This window comes from Lagopus leucura, unplaced genomic scaffold (assembly GCF_019238085.1).
Source record: "Lagopus leucura isolate 7727_CA_CO unplaced genomic scaffold, USGS_WTPT01 Super-Scaffold_100012, whole genome shotgun sequence".
Lineage (NCBI taxonomy): Eukaryota > Metazoa > Chordata > Aves > Galliformes > Phasianidae > Lagopus > Lagopus leucura.
In genome coordinates, this window is record NW_024962267.1 from 12,371,573 (window position 1) to 12,387,013 (window position 15,441).

Sequence of the window (15,441 nt, forward strand, 5' to 3'; positions counted from 1 at the left end):
AGAACAGAGAAGGACAAACAGACATACAGACAAAGCAATATTCTTACCAAACCAAGATGCTCTCTTTGTTCAGTACTGATAGTTGAAGCACTTCTGTCATTAGGTTCTAGTAACAACTTCTCAGAGTAAAAGGAGTTTGAAAAACGTCTTTTTTTTCTGTATATGTGAGATGCACATTTCTTGAATTAAAAGTACTGGCGCATAAAGGCACTTCCTTGTTCTTCCTGGAATTTAAAATTCCCACATCGCAGACGTTTACTCAAATTCACAAGCAAAAACAATGTCTGCAGCTCCCCTACTCCTCCAATATTCCACGCTATTTCTCTGTCCAGAAACTCTTGGATCTAGCAACTCAAATAATCTACTCTTCATTTCCTAAATTTCCAATTTTAAGCAAATGCCAGAGTGTTATTTCCTACTAACCCAATACTCATTTTCAAGGTAAGGGATTTTAAAAAAATACCTCAAAGATAAATCAAAATATTCCCTCTAACGACACTAAAGAAATCCACAAAAGTACTTAAACAAACACTAATCTCATTTTGTTTTAACACTCTTTTGCCAACGTGAGCTCCAGCAATACAAACACTCTGCAGACATAAGAAGTTACAGTTCACAGCCTGTAACTTTAGTTCTCACTCATCTTCTGTATTTGGTTCCAGCCCCAAATTCAGCAAAACAGGTTTGTGGATGTAAGTGAAACTCATTCAGCTGAGAACCTACAGCCCAGTAGGAGGGGCACTCTGCAGGAACAGACCATCAACTAATTGATCCAAGCCATATTTGCTAAGTTAATACCAGATAAGACATATAGCATGGAAAGCATTTACGCATAACTGAACACATTGTAAACACAGTCTCAAAACTGGAAATCTGAAGTATTTGAAATACCAAAGCCCAAGCACACTAGAAAATAATCCCAAATTAATGCAGTTGTAATCTAGTAGCTCAGTTGTACAGAAAGGGGCATTTGTTTTATTTAGAAGAGAAAACAACTGGGTTGCCTTCCTCAAAAGGACAATTACTTGCAATGAATTGCTGAATACGGGATCCTTCTTACAGCTCGAAATAATATAAAAGCCATCAAAACAAATCATGTTCTTTAAGTATCAGATCTGCTTATACGCAACTTTTCTGTTTTGTATATGAACTTGATATAGTTTATAAGGCATTATTAACACACAACATTTACAGTGAAGCTGGCATGATCTTGTGTCAACATCTCATTTTTTAGTTACGTTCTGTAATGCCTGTGCTTGTAAGAATGCAATCCTGAAAAAAATAACCAGGTATGCTTGCATTTTAGTACTTCATTTTTCCACTGAAAATAAGCAAATGTTTTTATCAGAGCTAAGGCTGAAGTTTAACAAATATTTTAAGATGCTGTTGCACCTATGGCAGCCCTGCCCTGCTGCTTCATTCATTCATTCCCATAAAACCATTTTTGTATACCAGTAGATTTGTTTGCTGATCTGTCCACTGTGCAGCTGTACAATTAGATTCTGCTGAAAAACAGCTCAGAAAAAGAAAAGATTATTTTTAAGACAGATTACTTCTCCTATCTGCTTCACTGTGCAGCTGCACAAACACTGCTGTTCCCACAAAAAAAAAAACAAAAGGCATCCTTGCCTTTGGTGGCAGCACCAGAGCTGGCTGATTTGCAGCCCAACAGCCCATTTCAGTGCAAACACAACCGGCCACCTCAAAATGTACTCAAATTATGAAAATAAAACAACAAACTTTGAACCGAAAGTCATTCTGGAAAAACTTCTCTCTACAACACAGAATATAAGAATGTCTATAATGAAGCATTAAGACCAGCGGTAGTATGTTTATTCTTGCTTTAACTTAAATCACTGTGTCTATCTCATCCTTACAGTACCCTAGAACACTTGCACGACATCAAAAAGAATAAAGGCATGCCTTTGGTAAGCTTTTAATTGCTAAATGATCACAATTAAAACAACCCATTGCAGACCCAATCACAGCAGGAATTCAACATGTCTACTATTAGCTGATAGCTTCTCTCACTTTTCCAAAAATAGTTATTAACAGACACCAACCACAAAAGCCATTGAAAAACAGGACCGAGGCACACTTCCCTCATACGTGCTCTGCCAGCTGAAGGTGCTTAATGATCATTTCTACAATTTTAAAGCAAATAAATCTTTATAAAGACATCTCAGCAGATTGAAAAATAACATTTAACTTGCCTGATCTGTGTCAAAAAATAGCTGTACATATTTCAACAGGAAGATCAGCCCAATCATTAGCCAGCTGAATCTGAATGTGCCATTTCTATCTCATTCCAAGTAGACTTCAACAGAAGTCATGATGCCTAGCACTCGCTTATTTGAGCCAAGACTATTGCTAAAACTCTGCAGGGCTACCTATTACAGGACTGTGTGATGACAACGCTCAAGCATATAAAAACAACCATTAGCTTAAAAACTAAAAAAATCACTAAAAACAATGAACTATGGTATTTGCTTATCAAGTTATTGAAACAACTTTGCAGGTGCACAGCTTCCAGGTGACTGAACAAAAGCACTGTACTTAATGCCATTATTATTCATACTACAACATTAGAGACAGAAAAGGAGAAAGAAAGCAGAATCCTTATGGACTTGATCTGAAGTGCCAGTAGAACTGTCTTCTCAGTTAAATAATTTTCAATAAAGCAAAGTACAAAAACTTAAAAGCTGCTGTCTGTATGCACTTCCCCGTGTCTATCATCTTATAAGTGCACATACAGTCAAACAGCAACGCAGATGAGCAAAGAGAAACACTGCTAAGAGTAAGGCTGCAATCAGTTTTACAAGAACTGCACCGCAGCCAGATGCACCTAGCCTAGAACACGCTGTGTAGCATTCCAACTTGATCTAATAGCAGTTTCTAGCTTTTGTTTTCACTCTGTACACTCTCCTTCCAGTACCTGAAATGTGGATGCTATTCACATCCTTAAGCATCACTGTGCCTTCCCTATTTTAATTTATACAGATTTTTCTGCACTAACTGCTGATTTGATTCCGTGCTATCAAAGTCACCACCCTTCTCAGTGAGATCATCAGGACATTTCTGACTTCTACTTCACTTAGATCTTCCATCTTCGTTTCATTTTTCAACTACTATTGGCAGCTTTCTCCAGTTTACGTGATTCCATTACTTCTCAAAGCTGTGGAAAATAAATACCACGTTCTATCAGTGCTTTGATACATCCTCCCCACAAGCTGAAACCAGAAGATACTGGTTTTTTTTAAGAATGCGTAAAAAGCAAGAGAACAACAACAACAGAAAAGGGCTATTTGCTGTCTCTAACATTTAACACAAAGAATTATAAGTTCATCTTGAAACAAATCTAGGATTCTGAAAGAAAAAACAATCCTAACTATAAAAAGACATTCTACACAGAGTAGTACAAAAAAAGCTTTGTTTTTCCACTTCTGGAGTAACAGGAATGGTTTGGCAGCTTACCACTGAAACTGCATGTTACCTGATTTCTCTGAGAAAGATGCTTTATGCTCTTTTTACCGATTAGTTAAAAGCAACTGAAAAGCAGACCGGCTCCGCCTCTAAATTCCAGGGGTATTAATGGGTCGCGACCATCATTCCACAAGTTCCACCTCAGAAATACTTAATCACAGAACATAAAGATGAGTTTCTGTAACAGGCGGATTCCATGGCTAAAGCTATCCAACACATCATATAAGACCAAGGTTAGACAACTTTTCTACAATATTAAGCCCATTCACACCTACAAATTTATTTGACTTTAACATTCAAAGTAGCTCAGTTCAAGAATTTATTAAACATAAACAATCTGACCACTTAATCCCAAAAAGAGTCAAATGTTTGATTCTATGGTTAACCACAGCTGAAGGTACCAAATGGTAATGTGACCCGTTAAGGATTCTGAGGCTTTGTTTTTTACGTTTCCAGAGGCACAACAGTTTACTCATTGAAGTTATTATGGCACTTAGTCATGGGAATAATATGCCATCTTCTATCAAGCTGCCAGGTTATGAAACTGAAATACTTCAGTAGGTATGTTACCTACTTGGCACTGACACCATCCAAAACTAACTGCAGCTACAGCACAGATCCAGTAAACAAGAAAATCTCATAACCTGATGCTCTGAAAAGGCTGAAATACCACACACCCCCCCCCACACACACATTCCATATCTGATTTGCTAAATTCACTATTTATCAGTTTCTGATTAAGCTACACATACTTGTTCATACCCAGCTTTTAACTTTTATAACATATTTGTGACTCTTGATACATGTGTTACCAGTAATAGGACTGTGAGGTAACAACACGAAGGATCAAGCTTTGTTTATGATCAAGAAAAGTGAAAACAAAACAAAAGCAACAGAGCATCTGAGGTACAGCATTTCACTGTTCGTCAGTCACTGCTTGGAACTACTACATAATATTTGTTAAAATACAGGCAAGGATTTGCCTGAAAAGTTTTTATTTTCTTCATAGCTTCTGTTTGAAGAACGATGCGCTGCTCCTTGTTTCCATCTGAAAATACCATGTTTCTAAAATGTGATTAATCCTTTGCCTTTCACGTTCAGACTCCAAATCCATAGTTAGCCATCAAGAAGCAGCAAGAGAGTAAGTTCTAGAACATAAATTTGTAGAAGCTAAATTTTCCCCAAGGTGATAATTTGTATTTTTCAATTTCATTCACTTAAAGAAGCAGTACATTGTCTTCTTCCAAAACATCATTTTGTCAATTGTCTAATTAACAACAACAAAAAAACATTTAAATATTAAATCCATACTTTCTATGGGGAACAGGAGCAGACCAAGTGTTCTCTACAAAGACAGTGATTTACCGCAACTAATTCGATCCACAAAGTCTGATACAAACCAAATAGAAGTAATAATAATTTGGTACAATTGTTGCATTCTCAATAAAGTATCATCCTGATCCATTTTTCCAAGAGTCAGCATAAACCTCCCACGTTCCTCTCACTGTTACAGAACTTATGTGACCAGAAAAAGTTAGCAGGAGAATTTTTTTGCCCTAAAACATTAAGAATGAACTTCTGTAGGGACTCCACATCTTGCGGAGTAAGGTGTGCAAACATACACTGCACATTACCTGTAGTTCAAAGACAACTTTGGGAAAAAAAGAAAAAAGAAAAAAAAGAAGTTTTACCATATGAATCAATGAAAGATGTTCTTCTTTGATAACATGCAAATAGAATAGTTCAGAATATTTTATGAAGTATTAAGAAATTAGGTATGGGAACATTAGACTAATACGCTACACGCTGTACATACTACCTACTGTAACTAATGTGTATTTACTGAAATTAGCGGAAATAAATGGTGTCATAGAATCATGGAATTGGTCAGGTTGGAAAAGACCTTAAAGATCATCTAGCAACCATAACCTAGCCATACCACCCTAACTTTAACCACCCTCTGCTAAATCATGTCTCTGAGCACCACATCGAAATGTTTTTTAAACACACCCAGGGATGGTGACTCAACCTTAACCACCTTTCTATAAAGAAGCTTTCCCTGATACCCAACCTAAACTTACTCTGGTGCAACTTGAGGCCATTTCCCCTCATCCTGTCACCAGTGAGAAGAGAGCAATGCCGCTCTCGCTGTAAGCACCTTTCAGATATTGGAAGAGAGCAATAAGGTCTCTCCTCACAGGTCACATTCTCCAAGCCCCTCACAAGCCTCGTTCCCCTTCTTTGGACCTGCTCCAGCACCTCAATGTCCTTTCTGTACTGAGGTGCCCAAAACTGAACACAGTCCTTGAAGTGCGTCCTCACCAATGCCGAGTACAGGGGCAGGATGACTTCCCTGGTCCCGCACACCACACCACTCCTGCTATAAGCCAAGAAGCCAACAGCCTTCTTGGCCACTTGGGGACACTGCTTTCAAAAAGTGTTTAAAACTGAACAATTCAAGCACTGGCAGTACACCTCTGCCAGACAACTGCCTCATGCACAGTTCAGAACAGGAAGAACTGGAACTCGAGCCTGTTTATGCATAACATCAAGTATTACATAAAAGGGAATACTTTTATTTTTAGCACTGAAATGTAGTGAGGCAAAGACACAATACTATCAGGACTGCAGTCAAGTAACTGCATAATTCATAACATAATAAAACATAACTCATAATTCATTATGTTTTAATGTAAGCTAGTACAATTTGGAAATGTACTTCCAGGCTGAAATACTGTTTTCTATGGACAGATACTCAGGCCACAAATAAACGCTCCCGTGAATGCTCTGCAACAATTCTAGCAAAAAACATGGCCAAAATGATATGGCTTACATTTCATAGACTGAGAGCAATTATCAATGCAGTGGAGTCTGATGAAAAGAGAGGCCTTCCTTTATAAGAACGCATTATATAAGTTACGTAGAGCTTTGAGAAGCAGCACAGTCACCTTTAAAACAGAGTCCAACATTCCACTTGTCAGTAATGAAGCTCTTCTGCCCTGCGCCGTATCTGGTACGGATGAAGAAGTGCACGTGGTGGCACAGTAAGACTTGGTTTCCCTCTTGAGGGAGGGAAGATTTAGGTTGGATGTTAGGGGGAAGTTCTTTACAAGGAGAGTGGTTGGGCCCTGGAACGGGCTGCCCAGGGAGGTTGTGGATGCCCTGTCCTTGGACGTGTTCAAGGCCAGGTCGGACGGGGTCCTGGGCAACCTGATCTGAATGTGTATGTTTGGTGGCCCTGCTAGGCAGGGGGATTGGAACTACATGATCCTTGAGGTCCCTTCCAACCCTGGTGATTCTGTGATTCTGTGGTTAGCCGTAAGACGCATACCCACCTGCTGTTCCTCTTTGGCTGTGGTATTACTACTGTTATTGTACTACACAGGCTAAAACCAGCATTCCGAATCACATTGGTAACATCTATGAGGGACTATTTTAAAGAAGATTATGCATATTTTCCTTTGTTTTGCTTTGATGCTCCAAACAATGTATGGCTGTATTCTATTAGCAACCAGCTCAGTTAGAAGAGGAACTAAATACAGATATCCTATCATCAGCTGTAAATCAATTACCATTTCCAGTTATCTCCCAGCATTAAAAACATTTTTTTTTTTCATCCATTAATAATCACTGCACTGCAGTAATAAAAATGCACATGCAATAAAAATGTACAGAGATCATTTTATGAGTGCAGTAAAAATCAACTCACCTTGAGACATGGATCTTAACATGTAAATTGTAGGGGCACCTATCAGTAACAAAAGTTTATTATTGTGCTATTTACTTAGAGATGTGACTGGGAACTTCATAAAATAAACAACCAGCAGAAACACCGAGCCAGAATTTGGTGAACAAGACCTCTACTGGAATACATTTGTAACTTTATGCAAATCCCGCACTTTTGCATACAACCTCCTCTGCACATACTCACTCCGAAGAGTTTTTATCTTACACTGGCTTTTTATCTTACAAAAAGTCTAACCATGTGAATACTCTTCCAGAACTTCATTTGATGTATGACTTTCAGACATGAACACTGTTATTCAATTACTTCCATTATTATCATCTCAATTCAACATTGATTTAGCTACCTAATACCAATGACTACTAAATTACATCTTGTCACTCAAGCACTGAAACAAATGCATGACGACTTCAACTTTCTGTACTTCCTACCTCTTGAGAACTTAATGCTCTTCTCACTTATTTCTAGTTAATGTCCCCAAATTGTACACACTTTAAACCTGCTACTTGAGAACCGGGATTGCTCAGTATGGAGAAGAGGAAACTCAAGGCGACCTTATAGCTCTCTACAACTGCCTGAAAGGAGGTTGGGCTGAGGAGGGAGTCAGCCTCTCCTCTCGTGTGATTATTGATACGTCTAAAGGAAATGGCCTCCAGTCGTGCCAGGGGAGATTCAGGCTGCATGTTAGGAAAAATGTCTTCTCCGAATGAACTGCCAGGCACTGGAATGGGCTGTCTTGGGAAGTGGTGGAGTCACCGTCCCCGAAGATGTTCAAGAAACATGTAGACTAAGGGAACATGATTTAGTGAGACATATTGGTGGTAGGTGGACAGCTGAACTGGATGATCATGGAGATCTCTTCTAACCTTGGTGATTTTATTAAAATCTGAGCTCAATAGAAGTTTTTCCTGTAAGCTAAGGTTTGGTCCTTAAACGTGGTGAAAGGTCCTGGTAACTTAACAGACTGCAGTGTGGAATAAGGGCATGAGCAACAATATGATATTAGAAAAGAAATCTCACTGTTTCTTACACGCAGGTTCTCCAACAGACTACCCAGTAAAAATGACGTATCAGTTTCTACAGCAGTCTAATTTTCCATTAGTATAATGAGCAGACTATCTTCACTCTCAGCATACTGTTTTTGGAATCAGCAAGCTATAGAAAATGTGGTAGTAAGGTTAGAATGAAGCTCATAGGTCAGCAGCAGCCGAGACAGAAAAGGCAGCTGAGTCATTCCTTCTCTGCAATAAGAGGCAAGTCAGAAAGTGGAAAGTCACAGATGAGGCACCACAATGCAACACCCAAAAGATGAAAACATTTCTAGTCCAATAAAGCACGTTCCCCAGCATGGGCACAACGTCCCACATCTAACTTCAACATCCCTTATTTCTATGCTTTTGAGACAAGCATTAGGAACCATGATCTGCTATCATTCACACTGGCTTCCTGCTTGGGGACATTAACATCTGTACAGGGACTAGACAGGCATAAGAGGTAACAAAAAACCTAAGTGACTTAAAACATGATTTTTTCCTTTCTTTTTTACTCCTTACATTTATGTTACATCAAAAAAACAAACAAAACAACCCTCGGAGAGACGGTAATGATGCAGCATCACATGGAACATTCTGAACAGGTGGATGAAAGATGAGTGCACCCTTCTGTCTAGGAGATTACAATGCTAACAGAACACTTTTCAATATTTTGATCAGTTTTGGAAGCTTAAAATTTGTTCTTCTTTATTAGCTTCACCTAATTTATACACATTATCACATGTTATTACACACACTTAAATATCTCAGTTGCAATTTAAGAATGAACTAAAAACAATCTCAAATCTATCCACATCACCAAGCCCTAATCAGCAAGATAAAATCTCTGGTTCTCAATTAAGATAACTTCAGCAGTCTGAAGAGAAATACTTCACAAATAATCAAATTATATTACAAATATTAGCTCTTTAAGTTGGACTCTCACAGAACAAGAGGAAATTATACTGTTCTTCTTTAAATTAGAACAGAAATTGCTTCCCCAAAGGCATGAATTCTTCAATTCTTAGTATAGTCAGAACTCCCTCTGCACCTAAATCTCAACTCTATGAAAAGCATACTTTCACAAAGACAATAGAACCATAATCTAGCTTTTCTTCTTTGAAACTTCTGATGACATTTCTAGGTGTGCTAAAAAGCAAGTCAGAATTTGACATTCATTTGACAATCCTGAAATGTGCTGAAACATAACAGCCAGCGTTCTGACAGCTGATTGACAAACTGGGAAGAAAGCGGCAGTAAGATTTCTTTTCCAATATCATCTTGTTGCTCATGCCCTTATTCCACACTGCAGTCTGTTAAGTTACCAGGACCTTTCACCACGTTTAAGGACCAAACCTTAGCTTACAGGAAAAACTTCTATTGAGCTCAGATTTTAAGCGGCTTGTGTAATTCTAATTTGGTAATTCCACTTGATGAAAAAAGATAATATGGCTTTAGAAAAGTTATCAAATGCCCATCATATATTCAAGTTAACTTCTATTTCTGTAAAAAGTGTGGCGAAGATGAGACCAAACTCGCTACAGAAGACAAAAATCATGATCAAACGCCATTAAATCAGAATAGCAAAAATAAACAGGCCCAAGCACGCTTCCTTTAGGTCTGTACATACACCCAAGCTTAATATCATGTGATCTGTGCACCACCTCAAAGTTCCTTCCTACTTGGACCAACTACTGTTTCGCAGATGATCTCTTATGAATATAAATAACTTAATAACAGTTGCTTGATGTACTTAGTGAAGACCACAAAAGAAATCTATGCCAGGTTGTAAAGTACTAACTTTCCCATGTGCGAACACAAATTTCATTTTGCCCAAATCAAACTACACTAAGCTCGTATCTTACCACGGTTTCCTATCGAATATTCAAAGGAAATGATTTATTAATGTGTAAAACCCAAGTACCATATGCAATCAATATCCTGCTGCCTCTCCTCAGTGTCACTTTAGAAGATGCATATTGTGACATCACGTAACGCTTAAGTTTCAAATCAGATCATGACCAGCCACTGGAGGAGACAAAGATCATCACTGCAGGGATTTGTGCTTTTTTTAATGGGAAGCAGAGGTTCCAGAACACTCCCCAGTTACCATGATTCACTGTAATTTTTTTTCTTCGTAGTGGGAGAAACAAACATGCAATAGCTTAGCTTGTGAATATATTTGCACTACTTATTGCAGTTCATTTTACATTAACGTATGGATACACTGTCCGAGGGATGCATCTGTTTCTTAAGACAGACTGAAAAGCACAAAAATTCTACATGAAACCAAGGCACATTCATTTAAACAACTTCCCTGTTGTGGAGAAAGTTATGCAGGCAGAATCTCCTTTCTCATTGCCTATTCCAGACAGGAAACCGCATTCATCTCTTCAACCTGCACCTTTATTAGACACTAGTGCAATGTCCACAAGGAATTGCCACTTATTTCACTTACACGCACGTGAACATACACAACTTATTCATGGTCTGTACATAGGCCCTATTCTCTAAATACACTGCATGGCTGCATGCTTCTTTCCTTCCAAATATGAAGGTGTTGGAAACAGTTTAAGAAGTACTACGAGGCAACAATTGAAACATTTACTTTAAAACAAAAACCTAATCAAGAAAATTCACATCACTCATTTTCAAAAAGTATCAGGAACCACAGATCTTTAGCAAGCAGTTTTCTTCTATATCCACGAGAGTATCAGCCTATGAAGTAACTGTCAGTATACCTAACACCTGACTTGGAATTAGAGCAGCACATCTCACCAGTCTACAGGGAATTCTTATTCTTCTACACATCCAACGGAAAGTTCATTCTCAAGTAAAATCCAAGTGTGTGCTCTTTTATTTTCCTTCGAATCTCTTAGGACCCATTTTTTGTGCTTTTCATTTTAATGTCATTGTATGCATTACTACTATGCAGAAGAACACCAGAACACACTCCCAGGAACTACTGCTGATAATGGGACAATCACTTCCACATTTCCGAAAGCCAGGCCTTGCTCTGTGCAGTTCTCAGAGCTGTACCAGCCTTCATCTACCGCAGGCTCTCCGAGTACTATGATGTGACATATTAAAAAAAAAAAAAATCCACAATTACTTACTGTTACATATAGATGTACACTTAGTGCAAGAGAACAATTATTTTCAGCTCAAGAATTGGTTGTAATTCATAAATCCAAGTGCTTACACATCAGAAACACGAGATTAAGAACGAGCAGTTACAGACATTACACAAAACAAAAAAGACGAAAGATAACGGAAGACTTCTTGGAACAGCTTTATTCCAAAGGCTCCACACTCAGCACCCACCGACACAGGTTAAGCACAGGTGAGAGCACAGGAAGCTCCTCATTTCCGTGCACATTATACTCCAGCCAACGACAGCACCTCCTGACTCCCCTCGGCTTACCTTGATTGTTTGGGGTTGCATACAAGTTACACAGCCTGACTGCAGTTTCTACCCACGCTAAAGCGAACTTCAGGCCCAGGAGGACATAACCGCCCGCCTTGCTCACCGCCCCCACCCACCACGGCCCACCGCCGAGCCCCGCGGGCCGCAGCCCGCTCTCACGCCTCGCCGCCCGCGCTCCTATCTCGTAGAGAGCAGCACCTCGCAGCCGGCCGCGGGGCTCCACGTGGCCGCGGGCGGACGGCGCCGGGGGACGGGGCGCTCCCAGCCCGCGTTTACGCTCGGAAGGAGGGCGAGGGAAGCGGCGACACCGAGAAGGAAAAGCCGCACCGCCTCCCGGGGCGGCGGGCCCGGCCGGCCGCTGCGGGCCCTACGGCGCCCCCCGCAGCGGCCTGGAACCGCCGCGTTCTGCGCCCCCGCTGCGGGCGGACGGCTTTACCTGCCGCGTGGCCGCCCTGGGAGGACGGGGAAAGCGGGCGGGGGACCGGCTCGCACTCCGCCGCCTCGGAGCACGGCGGCCCCCGCCGCCCCCGGCCCCTCGCCCACCCGGCGGGTCCGGCACCGCCACGTCACGAGGCGGCCGCGCCGCCGTGCCCCCCGCCCGCTGCTCCGCATCGCGGGGAAGGAGACGTCCGCTAGTGCCCGCCGGCTCCCGCTCCTCGTCCGCAACCCCGGGCCCCCCCCCTACAGCCGGCCCAAGCCGGCCGCCACCCGCACCGCCGCGCCGGCCGCTTGTGGGGGAGGGAATGTAAACAAATGGGGTTTTATAGCTACCTCACTCGAGTGCCGTGTGCATCTCCCTCTCCGCTCGGTACCAAACCGCCGCGGCGCCTCCTCCTCCTCCTGCAGCTCCTGCCGCCGCCGCCGCTACGCTATTCGCCAACCACCGCTACGCCAACCCCCGGCGCGCTCGCCCGGCTCACCCCTACGCACCGTGCGGATCGCGTCCCCGCAGCCCGCCCGGCCCAATGCGGAGCCATTTCCTCCTCTTCCCCCGCGCCTCGCTTCCCCCTCCCCTACTCCACCGGCTACGAAAATGGCGTAGCGCTCCCCCTCCCCTCCCTGCGGCGCCTTGCGCTCATCACTCAAACGAGCGGGGCCGGGCGGCGGCGCGGAGCGCAGATACGGGAACCGAGCCTCACGCAGCCCCGGCTTCGGGCTGCACTGTGCCGCTTGCTCCGAAAAGAGCTCGCCGGGCGATACCGGCTATCGCGGAGCCACGGGTGGATCGCCCGGACTAGCCCCGACCGGCAGCCTCATATCTCCCCTGCGCGGCAGCTGAGTGAAGCCGGGCCCGGGCGCGTACCCAGCCGAGAGCCCCCCGCCCGGCTGTGGGCGGCCTGCGTGCTGCCGTGGCCGCGCGGCCTGCGGCTTGAGTGTGCGCCGGGGCCGGGCCTTTATTCAGCGGCCGCCGAGCGGAGTGTCGGCGATGTTCGGGGAGCGCGGCTCGGCCGTCACCCCGGGATCGTGCCAGGGAAGACTCGCGCTGTCCTGGCTGACGGAACACAGCGAGTCCGTCAGGCTTACTCGTGAAACAGCTGCTATCTGCGTGATAAGCGTGTCCCCTACTCGAGATGGAGATGCGGCCCCTGATCACAATATATTTGATTCCTCAACAAAGTCGTAGCAGCCGTAGGGCTCAACAAACATACGTAATACCTTATGTAGATTAAACGCTTTACCGGAACAGCGCCGCGGCTCATTAGACATTTTGGTTTATGCTGTAAGACTCAGAACATACAGCAACTTCACCTCAAATGCTGCTTAAACAAATCGGCTTACTTTGTAATGGTGATGTATAGAAAGCCTACTCAAAGGCTGACGTGCAGTTGAACACGTCACATACGATTTAAGTCATTTCCTTTTTATTTCTGAGAAATTTGCATGACTTTTTTCTCCAAAACCAAGTGATGCTTCCCTAGCAGGCTTCAGACCTCCCCTCTTTTTGGTGCAAGAGGCACACATGTTTCTCACAGACTCTCCTTTTATGGAGCTGAAATAATCCACCTCCTGCTTTCCAAGCATGTTCCTCTGCGGAGCTGGCTGGCACATCTGCACTGCCCTAGGTCCGGCCTGGCAGAACCAGAGCCAATCCTACTTGCAGTCCTACCTCAGCCCAAGGCTTATCTCACCACAATAGCCTTCCGAAGTAAATTTTGGCTCGGCAACATATCTCTGGAATCCAAAGACAGTCTTAAATACCAAAAATACAACGTGTACGTAACATGAAAGAAAGTTGGTATCTCCGTGTCTCCCAAAAAAATCACATAACCAGAAAACTGAAGTCATGGAGAAAAACAAAACACAACAACAGCAAAACCACCAACAGCAAGATTTTCCAGATAAGATGGCTTCTCTGTGAATATTCGTTATAATCTGAGAGCCATCGTTTAGGTCAAAGTTTGGGGACTGCTAAAGTGATTTGGAGGGCCTATACCTGCCCCAGATTGTTTTATGGTACTTGGAATAATTTCTGCCTCAAAGCAGGCCCTTTCTCTCAGCTATTTGGAGTAGCAAATACAGTACAGACCTGATTCTGACATTGGTCATTAGACATCTACCCTAAAGTACATCGTCCCATGCTGTGAGGTTACTTCTCTATAGTGTTAATTGCATATTTTAGTACACATGCTGCTTGTGCATAGATACTCAAAGGAATCAGAATGGCTTAGGTTGGGGGGGACCTTTAAGATCGTCTAGTTCCAACTCCCCTGCCGTGAGCAGGGAAGTACAAGTTTCTACAGCTCAGTTTCACAAACCAAGAACAAAAACTTAAATCACGCATTGCTATGAGAAGTACATTTCCCTGTAAAGCACGTGGAACAACTTTCTGTGCTGCAGGGAAGCTTGTAAAACAAAGCTGGGAAGCCAGCTCTGCGGGAGTGCTTGGTACAACACAAATGCACACAGCAGATCTAGACCGATTCTTCAGGTTTTATAAACAGAGTGATATGTTACCATGATTTCATAAAAGAACTCACTTTGCCTCCTCCCCTCTACCTCCCCTTTTCTCACTGGGCACTTTTTGAGTACAACTGAACAGTACATGCTTGTACATTGGGTTGCAGGATGGGAATGTATTCTGCTAAGTGATGCGGATGTGTGTTTGTGGTACAATGCTGCAAAAGCAGACTAGGGCTTCTAGTAGGGCTCCTCAAAAAATGAGGCCCTGTCTAGACACCCATCTCCAGTTTCAGAAGCGTGCTTCGCCCTCTTCCCCTTTCCTATGTTCCACAGAACACTTGGCCATCAGATCTGGGTTTAGGTCAGCTAGTTGTGTTGCCACAAATGACAGTAAAGCAAGAGAAAAGATGTAGAGTTATGTTTCGAATACAAGATCCAGGCCTAAAGAGAAATGCAAGGTTGGATGGAATTTGAGAGATCTCATACACTGATTTCCTGTTCTCCCTTTCTAAAACCCAACTACATGTGGGGAATAGCAAACTTAAATAAGGAGACTTATCTATGCGTACATATAAGTTGTTTGTTTACGAGAAAGTTTTTATTCACTGCTAATTTAAAAGGCAGATTTATGTTTTGCTTCCACTTACATTCTTATGTCCAGTTACACATTCTGCACAAGGCTTCTGTTCTTATTTTTTGTTTCTGAATGTAAGCTAAAGGAAGAGCCCTTGGGGAAGTATCCACTCAGGATTAGGAACGATAATAATGAAAAAAAAATCTTAACTAAGAGAAGTTTGCTTGGAAAGCTTGTAGTTGAAGGTGTTGACACATCGTCCATTGTCATGACTTGTTCC

At 42.5% G+C, this 15,441-nt stretch overlaps 1 protein-coding gene across 2 annotated transcripts in view; it reads right to left on the minus strand.

The window, feature by feature from the left end:
• The window catches only part of SLC39A10 (solute carrier family 39 member 10), a 39,673-nt gene extending 27,118 nt beyond the window's left edge, over positions 1–12,555 (minus strand). For both annotated transcript variants that reach the window (XM_042874725.1, XM_042874724.1), the window contains exon 1: positions 12,458–12,555. The gene's annotated coding sequence lies outside the window, so the exon portion shown is untranslated. The remainder of the gene's footprint in view (positions 1–12,457) is intronic.
• Between the last annotated feature and the right edge of the window lie 2,886 nt (positions 12,556–15,441).